This window comes from Paroedura picta, chromosome 6 (assembly GCF_049243985.1).
Source record: "Paroedura picta isolate Pp20150507F chromosome 6, Ppicta_v3.0, whole genome shotgun sequence".
Lineage (NCBI taxonomy): Eukaryota > Metazoa > Chordata > Lepidosauria > Squamata > Gekkonidae > Paroedura > Paroedura picta.
This window is the reverse complement of record NC_135374.1, coordinates 34,744,391-34,756,709: the sequence shown is the minus strand read 5'-3', so window position 1 is coordinate 34,756,709 and position 12,319 is coordinate 34,744,391. Positions and strand designations below refer to the sequence as shown.

Sequence of the window (12,319 nt, the reverse complement as noted above, 5' to 3'; positions counted from 1 at the left end):
GGGTCTGGTATTACAATAATACCAGATGGTCTTTCAGGCCTATATAGTGAGATATTGTATGTTGAATGCTTTAAACATTATACAGTTTACTGCGGCAAACTGCATTATGCCTTACCAGCTGCAGAAATCATGGGAGGTGAAGCCTTTCACAAACTAAAAATAGCCATTATTAATCATATTCTTGTGCAGATGATTAAAATCTGGTGACAGTCCTCATGTGGAGGGAAGAAATGACTTCATATCATCTACTCCTATACCAAAGTTCTACCTGCTACTTGGTTTATAGCCTTAAAAGGTTGAATAACATAAAAGCAATGCTGCTGAATAGGGTTGCCAGCTCTGGGTTGGGAAATACCTGAATACTTTGGGGATGGAGCTAGAAGTGGGTGTGATTTGGAATGGAGAAGGACTACAGTGAAATAAAATGCTATGGAGCCCACACTCCAGAGCAGCCATTTACTCCACGGGAACAGATCTCTTTAGTCTGGAAATGAGCTATAATTCTAGGGGATCTGGCATCCCTACTGCTGAACCTGATCAATGACACACACACACCCTCCACCAAGCATTCTCTTTCATAGTGTGAACTAAAGGCCAACAAACAAAGCCTCCAGAAATCCCTTCAGATCATAACAACCAAAAATCAGGTGCTTTGTGAGCAGTAGATGTCTCAGGGGGCTCATCAAATTTCTCTTCCTCTATTACAGAAAGCCAAGAAAGAGCAACAGAAATGAATCTGTTAAGCAAAAGGAAGAAAAATCCTTTGAAATAGCTTTTAAAGAACACATATTTTTAAATCATTCAATGGTTATTGATTAGGAGGATGGCATTTCTGCCAATTAATACATGACTTGCATTGGCATTACTATGGCTGCAGCCATTTATTATTATGCCTCCCTCCAGAGGGTTGGCCCAGCATGGAAGGAAACCTGACCCCTCAGCCATCTGACTACTTAACCCATGGGTCCCTGGATGCCCTGAGACCAGCTTCATCCCAGCCGGGAGAGCAGGCCCTATGCATCTGAAATCCCTCACAGGGAAGCAGCCATAGCGGGGCCCACCAGGTGTCCACCTCCTCTTGGTACCTCTTGGCTACTTGGCTATGAGTCCCTGCCCTCCCAGCTGGGTAGGCTGTGGTCGTATCTCTGCTGGTCACCTGCACTCCACCTCCCATGCATGACACAAGGCCTCATGTGTTCCAGCAGCTCCCACTCACCGTTGTCTTCATTGGCTGCCCCATGTTATCAAAGGTGGCCACGATGAGTCCTGGCTGCTAATTCTAGTCCTAGGCCTAGACTGCACACAATAGATAATGCACTTTCAATGCATTTTAGAAGCTGATTTTCCTGTGCCGCACAGGAAAGCACATTGAAAGTGCATTATCCTATGCGTGCAGAATGGGCTCTATTTGTTTCTATATTTGTTTCTTGCATTATCAGCCAAGAAACCTATTGAAGACCCCTGAGTTAGTGCCTCACCATTTTCCAAAATAGGATAGTATGGAATGAACACGTGGATACATGGTTTACAGAAACTAAAACCTACTCTCTGCCATTCTCCAGCATTTTCAGCATTTTTCTTTTAGCTGTTTTATTCCCACACTAGATGTAAAGCCCATTGTACCTAAAATACAATGGGCGCTAGCAGGCGCTCCCCCTCCCCGGGGGGACAGGCAGGAATCCCTGGACACAGCCCTGTAGGCTGCGGGCGCATCGGCAGCTGCGTGCAGCATGGCAGGGATCCCTGGGCGTTTGGTGGGGTGGACACCGGGTGGATGGTGGGGAGTAAGTAGTGAGCCTGGGGCAGAGTGATGAAGAGGCAAGGGCAGCGTGAGGCAGGGAAACAAACCTGTTGGAGCTGGAGGAGCTGGCATGTCGGCGCGGCTCAGCGGCGGGCTCTTCATGTCAGCGGGCAGCAGGAGGATGTCATAAGGCAGGGCCATGGATCTTGTAGCGGCTGGACAGCGGCGTCCACATGTCGGCGGCCATTTTGAATGGCGGGCTGCGGCTCGGAGGTGGGCTCATTGTGTCGGCAGGCAGCAGGAGGACCTCTGAAGGCTGGGGCTCGGCTCTGGGAGCGGCTTGCAGGCCGGCGGCGGTGGGGGAGCTGTGGGAGGGAGCGACAACAGCGGTATAAGGGCGGCGGCAGCAGGCGAGGCCCGGGCGGCGGCGGCGAAATGCTGGGAAGGGCGGCGACACTAGGGGAGGCCTGTGTGGGAGCAGGAACGGCCCGGAAGCGGCGGCGGCGGTGGCGACAGGCAAGCTCCGGGCATCAGCGGTGAGGGGCGCCGAAGGGTGGCGGAAAAGGGGCACATTGTCCCAGCCCCTGTCGCTTTGCGTGCCTCCCCATTGCCTCCTTGGTCCTGGATTGACACTCGGAGGGGTGAATCAGGAGCCGCAAAGCTCCAGGATTCGCCCCTCCGAGTTTTTATCCCAGACAGAGTCCGCCCTAACTCCTCCCAACTTGCCCTTACTCTTTTATTTAATAACCGCGGAGCGGTTTACAGATTGGATCCTGACTTGAATCACTCTCTCCCTTTCCTGCCCTCTCTATAACTCCTTAAATAACCCAGGGAAAAATAGAAATGCATGGAATGAGAACTGCAGTGTATCACACCTGCAGATATCACAACTGCCATGAAAAAAGAACATGCTTAGCTGGCTTGGATTCAAATGCCAGAGTAAATTTCATTTGGATTAGCTATCCTCCTGAGATCAATAAAAGAGGTCATTCAGCTTGCCTTTCAATTAGTTAATTCCTAAATGCAAGCCCCAAATATATTTATGACAGCAAAGTTCAACTTGCTTTTGTTCTGGGAATGCAAGATAGCATCCAGCTACCTGTTACTATAACAGATACTTGATAAACTCCACTGTGCATCAGCCCATTATATCTATATGTCTAATAAACATATTTGGCCTCCCCATCTACACATATCTAAATCTGCAGATTGGGGCTACACTGGCAGAACACAGACTTTTCTCCTAACTTGAGATAACTTGAGATAACCTAACTTGAGATAACCTGCTGGCTTGCAGACCAATTGCATACTGTCAGGCCACTGCAGATGATGAGCCTAGTGTTGCTGCTATCCCCCTTGGCCAAGTTTCAAGCAGGTGGGGAAGAATAGTCTTGGTCTCACCCATCTCAGGGAATAAGGGGGAAGAAGAGCCATTGTGGCTTGCTCCTCTGAGGGTGACAACAAAGCATCCATAGCAAAACAACTGTGAAGCTTGGGCAAATTAGGAGTAGGAGGAAGGAAGCTGCTGCTGCCTCCAGCCACCCCACCAATCAATGCAAAAAAAAATGCACCTCCCCATAAAGACCTACCAAACAACACTCTTCGGCTGGCTGGAGGCGAGTGGAGCAGACAGAAGTGAGGGGGCATAAGTGGCAGTGAACAGGTAAGGGAGACAGAAGGTGAAGGGGTATGTGTGACAGAAAAGGGCTGGGAGAGAGGGAAGGAAAGAAAGAAAGGCAGGGGGAAATGGGATACTTCCTCCCTGCAACTTCCATGCTGGTCTCTGCCTGTTATTTATTAAAAGGCAAAATTCACTTTTTAAATTGTTCTCTATAGTAAGCCTTACTTATGACATTGTTTCTGTGATAAATATATTAAACATGATAACAATGCCACAAAATGCCACAACAAAAAATATACTTAAGTAATACCATACCAGATTGGATCAAAACATTCTGGTTTCAATAAACTTGAATCCATTCAGTTGTGCTTTGTTTATATATATGCTAAACAGTGAAAATGTGAAATGTACAAGAAGTGAATCATGAAAAATTCATATATATGTGACTTACCCTAGCCTTTAGAATTAAAGTGCCCTATTTATTTTCAAAATTGTTTGGTGGTCAGAACTATCTATAATACCTTCTGTGGAGCAAATGCAATACAATATCTTTGACCTTGTTTCGTTTTCATTTGCCACCGCCAGGCGTCTGACATCTCTCTGAATTGGATGGACAGGTCAGCTCCCTCGTTTCACAGATTCCCTCCTCATGACTTTTCTCATATAAACAGCTGACCTCCCCATGATCTCTCCTTTGACTTTCCTGTTACTCATAGATAGGTGCCAACTGGAGGACTGGTCTTCCCAGCAAAGAGAGGCCAGCCCTGATCACCGATATCAACAAAGAAGTTTCTCTCTGTAAAATGAAGGGTCCCCCAGCCTAAATGATTTTTTAAACATTTTAAATTGCAATGCATAGTGATGTTTTGAATCTTCTTAGAAATCTTAGCAAAAAGCAAAATCTTCTTACATAAGCAATAAAATACCATACACTTGTAACAATGAGAGGTATATACATATGATGTATAATAAGCCCATCCAATGTACCAATCCATGCAACATCAACAATAAAAATCTCTGGAGTTCATGCCTCTAACACCTCTGGAGTTCATGCCTCTGGTTTCTATTCTGCTTCTGCTATGCACAAGACTGCTTACAATAGCATTTACCCCCCCCCCCCTTACACACACATACACACACCAGAAATTCCACTTTTTGTCATTATGGAGATGCAAAGAATGAGGGTGTATGTTTTTTTTACAAAGTGCTTTCCCCCTTCTCAGTTATATATTGTTAAAAAGAATATGAATCTAATTGTATCATTTTCCAAGTCTTACTGCAACCATCCGAATCAGCCTAGGTGACAAAAACAATTTTATACAGATAAAGGAGACTTGACAGTAGTTCACAGTTGACTGGCATGGTGATTTAAAAACAAAACAAAACAGAGGCTTAAAAAGTTCCATATAATCAATCTTTATAGACAGCAACGTGAAAAGGTAATAATTGAAGCTGTTCAGTTTTTTTATGTGTTTTGCTGGATTATTATATTCGAAGGACAATACATCTACCTTTTAGCTTCAACGTCAAAACAGGGGTGGGTGGGAAAGAACCTTGATGACTATCAAGCTCCATTCCTTTGTTCTTACTTGGCACACTCTTATCATGGGTAACCTCCACTCCATATTATTACCCACAAACCCAAAACAAGTCAGACTATCTCCAAAGACTGGCAATGTCAAGCAATAGCAATTGTAATAAGTGGACCAATATTGTCCAAATTGAGGCTTCGTGGCATGCACAATTGTTGTGAAACCTCTACAACAGCATAACAATTTCTAAAGTTGTAAATGTGTATCTCATTTTACCCACAAGTCATTACAATCCCATTTGAAAGACAATATGCTTTAATAGCTAGGATCATGGGATGATATAATGTGTTGATATAAGACCTTTGTATTGTGATCTGTCTGCAGTGGTAGTGAAAATAATTATTCAAAAAATGGCATTTACAGAATCATATATGAAGGACATTTTATGTATTTAATAATGTAATCCTATTGATAGCTACTACAGTCCAAAAATGTTTGACAATTGACAGTGCTATCCAGCAGACTCGGATAGCCATGCTTAAATCCTTCATTCATCTAGTTGCCAACATGGTGTATTGGTTAAAAGCGACAGATTCTAAACTAGCGATTCCCCACATGCAGCCAGCTGGGTGACCTTGGGCTCACCACAGCCCTGATAGTGCTGTTCTGGTCAAGCAGTCAGCCTTACCTACCTGAATCTAGCATTATGACCCCTGGGCACCTAACTGAATTAACAAAGGTCAGCCCAATGCCATCAAACATAGGAAGTATAATGTCCTTTAAAATCTCCATTGTTCCACCAGCATTACCCATCTTGTCAGCATTCAGTTTCAATCTATTCACTCTTGGCAGTGGTTCAAAACATCTACTGCATCACAAGGTGATTTGGATGAAGAGATGCAGAGCAAGTTGTTGAATTGCAGGAGGGTAATTTGGGTTTAAGGAAGATGTGTACCCATTTCTGTTGGCTTAAACAAGGCCACAGCTTTATTATCAACTCTGCAAGAGTGTTGGAACAGAATGGAAAAGGGAGTCTGAACTGCAGTCAAATGACCACAAGAACCTGGACCTCAGTTCCCAGCTGGTTCCCCTGCCAGGAACACAGGTCCCCTTGCCACTGGATTTCCAAAGTAGGTAAGCGTCCACCTGGGGTGCCAAGAGGAAGTGCACACTTCCCTTGGTCCCACCCTAGCCATCTGGCACTGTAAACCCTTGGGTGCCAAGGAGAGGCAGCCACTTCCCTTGGTCCAATCCCAGGCAATTGGGCAGATTCAGATTCAGAGTACCTTTATTGGCATAAAAATTGGGCACTGCAAGCTCTCTGCCTCCCCTGCTGGGTCAGCCCTGCTTTCAGACTTGCCGTCTCTTAAGGAGGCCCCTATTTTGGAGAGTTCGATGCGCAGACCAAACTCCCCCCAAACAGGCTCCATCCCATGTAAAATTCCCAGCTGTGATGAAAAGCAGATAAAATACACATGAGAGCGGCCTATTCAAAACTTTTATTTATTTTATTTATTGTATTTATATACCTCCCTCCCCGAAGGCTCAGGGTGGTTTACATGAAACAACAAAATAGTTCAAGTAACAGTAAGGTGGTAACAACAACAATAACATTTACATAATAACAATAACAACAATAACATTAAAGGAAGGTGAAACTGCAAGAGCCTTAGCTCAACTCATACTGAGACCCAGAGGTTGAGTGGATTTGTTAACAGTCATGGTCAGAGCGGAGGTCTTGGGGGCCAATTGGAAGCGATGGACAGGTCGACCTCAACCAAATGCCTGGTGGAGGAGCTCCCTTTTGCAGGCCCTGTGGAACTGCTTTAGTTCTAACAGGGCCCTGATCTCCTCTGGGAGTTCGTTCCACCAGATGGGAGCCAGAATGGAAAAGGCTCTGGCCCTGGTTGAGGTCAAGCGGGCTTCCTTGGAGCCAGGGACCACCAGGAGGTTGGAGGAGGTAGAACGCAAGGCTCTTTGAGGGGTGTTGGTGGAGAGGTGATCCCTCAGGTATACTGGGCTAATATACTGGGTAAACAGTATACTGGGTATAATATACTAGGCTAATATACTGGGTAAATAGTATACTGGGTAAACATTATTAGCCAACATAATAGAGTGGGTGGGAGGGAAGTTGTCCCAGTGGTGGCTCAGGCAAAGGAGGCTGGGCCCCTTTTAAAGTGTCCCATATGCCTCCCCGCCCTGCCCCATGTGCTAAGCTCCTGCCATCCATAATGCTGAGTTCATCCCACCATTGTGTCCTACTTCTCTGCCTGGCTCCTCCACTGCATCAATGGGTGGCTAGAACTTTGGTCTTAGCTGCATTTATTAACAAATTGATGACAATCAACTCCAGAACTATAAATTAGTTTACCTAAGGTTTGTATATAAAGATAGCAGGGGGTTATGACTGTTCCTTGTGTATCCTCATAGGACATGTCCATACTGATGACAACTGGACTGTGACAGCACTCATTTGATTCCAGTCTATAAAGAATAATTCAAACAAATCTAAAGCATAGTCCCAGGTATTTACTTCTGATTCTAAATACTTCAACAAGATGGCATGGTCCACTGTATCAAAGGCTGCATATAAATCCATTATGAGCAACAAAATTTCTATTGATCTCTGGCTACATTCAAAAAGATCATTAACTAAAACCATCAGCACCCATAGTCTGGCCTGAAAGTAGACTTGAAAAGGGTCCAGAGAAAATCAGTTATCCCAGAAGAAATGGAGTTAATCCACAACTGCCCCTGTCAATCCCTTTGTCCAGAAAGCACAAATTAAAGACTGAGCAGTGATTGGCCATGTCATTTTTGATAGGGATTTTTTAAAGCAGTAAATGGACAACAATATCTTTGAGTAACTGAGGGAAGGCAGCTTGAGTCAGTTATTGATTTAAGAGGACCATATAGCAACCAGGATGGGCAAGGATCCCTAACCCAAGAAATGGCCTTCACAGATTTGAGACTCCTGCCAAAACCTGTCTCAGTAATTGGTCCATAAATGGACCACATAAAGTATTAGACTTTTTTTGTCTGAGCCGTTACAAGCATTCCGATCAGAATGTATTTGTGATGTTTCATCTGCAAATAGTTTGCAAAGGCATCACAAATAATCATTCATTCCTAAGAATAAAGGCTCATTTAAGATTAAGATTTAAGATGCTGAAATACTCTAAACAACTAAGATGGTCATGAACTAGCTGAAACAAAGATAACAGAGGCAGCATTTCTTTGCTGCTGTCACTGCTCCTTCATAAGTCTTCAAGGGGATTATATATAGCATGCTCTGTCAGATTCATCATGAGTTTTCGGCCAGCATCGTTCTAGATTTCTCCCACCCTCTTCAATTCACCCAAGTCGATGGCAAGGTTCTGACCAAAGGTTCTGACCACAGGGACAGGTTCTGACCAAAGATAGGAGAGGGACGACATTTTCAATAGCTTCTAAAAACTTCAGCCTTCAAACTTCCACAGAGACCTTGGAATCCACAATCCCTTGCTAGGCATGAATGTTGAAGTCTCTAAGAACAATCTGTCTAGGTGTCTCTAATTCAGACAGGTGTTCACTGGGGAACTAGGTGGAAAATAAGGAAGAAAAGCACCTAATCTCTCCTTAGGTCCTAGTGTAAGCAGCATGCAATCAAATCAAGTGATAATTTTCACTGGACATCTGTGAAAAGCAGAAAACCTGTTCAATCCCAGCCCAAGCAGCTGCATTCTGAAAACAAAATAAATAGCGACCGTGAATAAGCGCGGCCGCCATTGACACGGCAGGGGTGCCTGGAAGTGGCGTGGACCCAGTTGCGTCATCTGGCCACGCTGCAGCGCAGCGTGCAAGGGGCAGAGCTGCCGGATTTAAAAAGGCCTGGAGCAGGCAGCCCGCCCCCTTTCGCTCCAATGACGCCGCCCGGACAGCTACCCTCCCATCCCCTCCCACTTGTTTTATTTCGCTAAAGTTCGTTGCAGTCACGGGTTATGCCAGGTAGGGAGCCTGTTGGCGGGGAGCCCGTCTGCGCATGGGACTCCCCAGAGTAGGGGGTCTCACTAATGAGACTGGCCGTTAACCGGGCGCGGCCTACCCGGCTGGGAGGCCAGGGCCCGGGGCCAAGCGGATAGGGGACCTAATGGAGGCGGATGCCCCTGGGTCCTCCAATGTCGCTTCCCAGGGATCCCACAGCAGAAGGCGTCCCATCCTCCCGGCTGGGAGCGAGGCATGGAGCCGGAGCGCCGCGGTTTCAGTGGTCAGCCCGACGGCTGACGAGGGTAGGCTCCCTTTACCGGCATTCGGGCCAACCCTCCGTTGGGAGGGGTCCAGGTTAATAAACGGCTGCGGCCAATTTGTTGCCAAAACTGGGTTCGTGTCATTACTGGGATAGTCGCCACCTGCTAGTCAAACAGCCATGGAACTGAATATTAACTGTAGTTCATAGTTAAGTCCTATTGCAGTCTGGGGAACTAAAGGGCTCACGTGAATATTTAACTCCCATTAATTTCAAAGGAATTTACATGAGTTTCACTTTAATTAGACTGGCTTTAAAGTGTCCCACTGATCTCAATAGGACTTAAAATGTGACCACTTTTGTTTACATTGGAGCTTTAAAAGGCCAATAGATCATGAAATTCCATGCTGAAAATGCCATCCTGTCTTTATTCTGAAGACCTTAGCACTCAGGCATTGTAAAGTTTTCCCCACATGTCAGAGCAACCAGCATTTTATGCCTATCCAAGTTAGGTAAGAAAATACTGTCAATCACCTAAGTAAATAAACAGCACTGAGAACATGGAAAAATAGTAAGGTCTTGTGCCTTAAAATGGAGGGAAGGGTTGAACCAGTCAGCATGGCACCAAGCATGTAGGTTGCTTCATGGGTTGCAATGGAAAATTTTAAAGCATTGCAGAATGGCAGACAGTTGCTGGTGTTTATCCAATCAACTACTGTTTCACTGCTGAGCACAGAAGATTGAACCACCACCTTTTGTTATAATGTTGCAATGAAAAGTTATGCATTAGAAGTACTGCAATTAGTCCTTTGAAAGAGACAACTTCATACTATGTTCAAAATTGGTCTACCAGTGATCTTTAATCTGAATAATGTCTATGAGTCACAGGCTCTAGAACAGGGCATGCTCTTTTACTGACTGGAAGGAGAGAGAAGACCAGCAATGTGCACTAAATTAATTTTTTTCTGAAGCATTTTGCTTTATAAAAAAATTGTTGACATGGCATTGCAGTGGAAACAGTCTGATTAGAATTATAGCAGAAGACATTAAATGGTATAAAGTGATTACATCACTGTTCATGGTTGACAGTAATTATTAACCAAACTCTTCTTTCCCGTGATAAGTACACATTATAGCAAGTCTAAAAATGGAAATGTTTATGGGCAATTTCAGCATGAAGGGAAAAAGACCAAGGCAAGCTGCTCTGATGAGCAAAAGAATGTGGATCCTGTAAATACACATGCTGAAACAGACAGCCTCATGGCAAGTGTACCTTTGCGGCATACTTGAGGAAATAAGGAGAAACTTTTTTAAAGTGATACTTTCTTTGACAATTCAGTCTGCATATAAACTACTGAAATATGGATATATAAAAATGTGGATTTATTTAGGTTTTTATACTCTGCTTTTCAGAATAAGCTTTAGAGAAAGGCTAGACAGCTGACCACCTGTGTTGTGAAGCTGAGGTAAAGGCAAAGGTATCCCCTGTGCAAGCACCGAGTCATGTCTGACCCTTCATGGCAGACTCAAAACAGGGTGGCCTTGCCAGTGCCTTCCCCAGTCATTACCGTTTACCCCGTAACAAGCTGGGTACTTATTTTAACGACCTCGGAAGGATGGAAGGCTGAGTCAACCTTGAGCCGGCTGCTGGGGGAGCACCAAAATTTCAGGGGACCAGCTCAGAGGATGATTGTGACTTTACCATGTCCAAATGTGGCAGAATGGTTAGAAAATATTTTACCATTATTTTCATCTCTTAAAACTGTCTGTTACAAACGAGTATGTAAATCTAATGAACTGTGATAGTTCTGTTGTGTTGTCCAGTTTACTGCCACTGGTCCAAATAGTTTTTTTTGAGCTTTGGCTTGTGCGAATTCTAATACAGTGGTCGAAGGATCAAGGTTTTGTATGGTATCATTCTCAATGGATATGATACCAAGTAATGGGAATCTCTCATCTCCCATGATAGATCAAAATTTTGATGAGCTTCAGCATTGAGAAACTATGATCACCATTGGCAACTATCACTGGAAGTTTCAGGAGAATTCCCAGTCATTTGGGAAGGCATCGCTCATATCAGGATCATGGATGTACTGCTGGGCACTTCTTGGTAAGCCTTTTCCAGAAGATAGAATGTACTGGAGATGGCCCAGCTCTAAACAATGATCTTCACCACTGATGCTGAAGTTGTCACCATCACTGAGAGCTCTGCGTAAATCCATACAGTGATAAGAAAAATAACTGGTTTTGTGCCCTGCTTTTCACTACCTGAAGGACCCTCAAAGTGAGTTACATTTTCTCAAACCCTTAAGAATGTTTCAGCAGTAAAAATGTTGAGAAATGTTGAGTTTTAGTGAGTCAATAGTTCCAGTAGAAGAAGAGCTATTTTTAGTACCCTATTTTTCACTACCCAAAGGAGTCTCAAAGGGGCTTACAATCACCTTCCTTTCCCCAAAACAGACACCTTGTGAGGTAGATGTGGCTGAGAGAGCTCTGAGAGATCTGTGTGTCAGGCTCTTGCTGATTGGCAAGACTCCCTGGACCTTCTGAAACACGTTATCTCCTCCAGCAACACCCTTTTCTTAGAAACAAGGGGAAGTGAAAGTCGTTCAGCCTCGCCTTGGCTCTGTCCAGCATCAATAACTCACAGCCAAACCACTGATGCTGTCTTTCCTTCTCCTTTAATCTCACCGCATTACTAAAAGGAGCCTCTTTCCCTTCTCTCATCACCCCTTTTAACCATTTCATTCGCCTCTTCTCCTCACTCTCCTTAACCAACCAGAAGTTACAAATATCCCTCCCTTCCGAGTCTTTCACCCAGCGTGCTCCACCCTGTCAGAGCCAAAGATGCCGAAGGTGCCTCAGCCCCAGCTATCATGAAACAAGAGAGGCACTAAATTGTCTCTATCATTCCCTCCCCGCATTGCAATTCTTCACCAGGACGCTCCCTCCCAGCCATAAGTAGAGAGTTCATCTTCGGGGCAGACTGGGGGTGTGCTCAGCAAGGTGGCATTCTTATACAGGGCATGGAGCTACTGGCAGGACTCCCACCCATGGCCACGGGTGAGTCCTGACACTGTGATTGACCCAAAGTCATCCACCCTTCATGTGGAGGAGTGGGGAATCAAAACCAGTTGTCCAGATTAGAGGCCACAGCTCTCCAGCCACTACACCACGCTGGCTTTCAGTAAGGTTGT

At 44.9% G+C, this 12,319-nt stretch overlaps 1 long non-coding RNA gene across 1 annotated transcript in view; it reads right to left on the bottom strand.

Moving 5' to 3' along the window:
- The window catches only part of LOC143839722 (uncharacterized), a 74,085-nt gene that overhangs the window by 16,055 nt on the left and 45,711 nt on the right, over positions 1-12,319 (bottom strand). Inside the window, exon 4 of the long non-coding RNA XR_013231830.1 lies at positions 1,849-2,106. This is a non-coding gene — a long non-coding RNA (uncharacterized LOC143839722). The remainder of the gene's footprint in view (positions 1-1,848; positions 2,107-12,319) is intronic.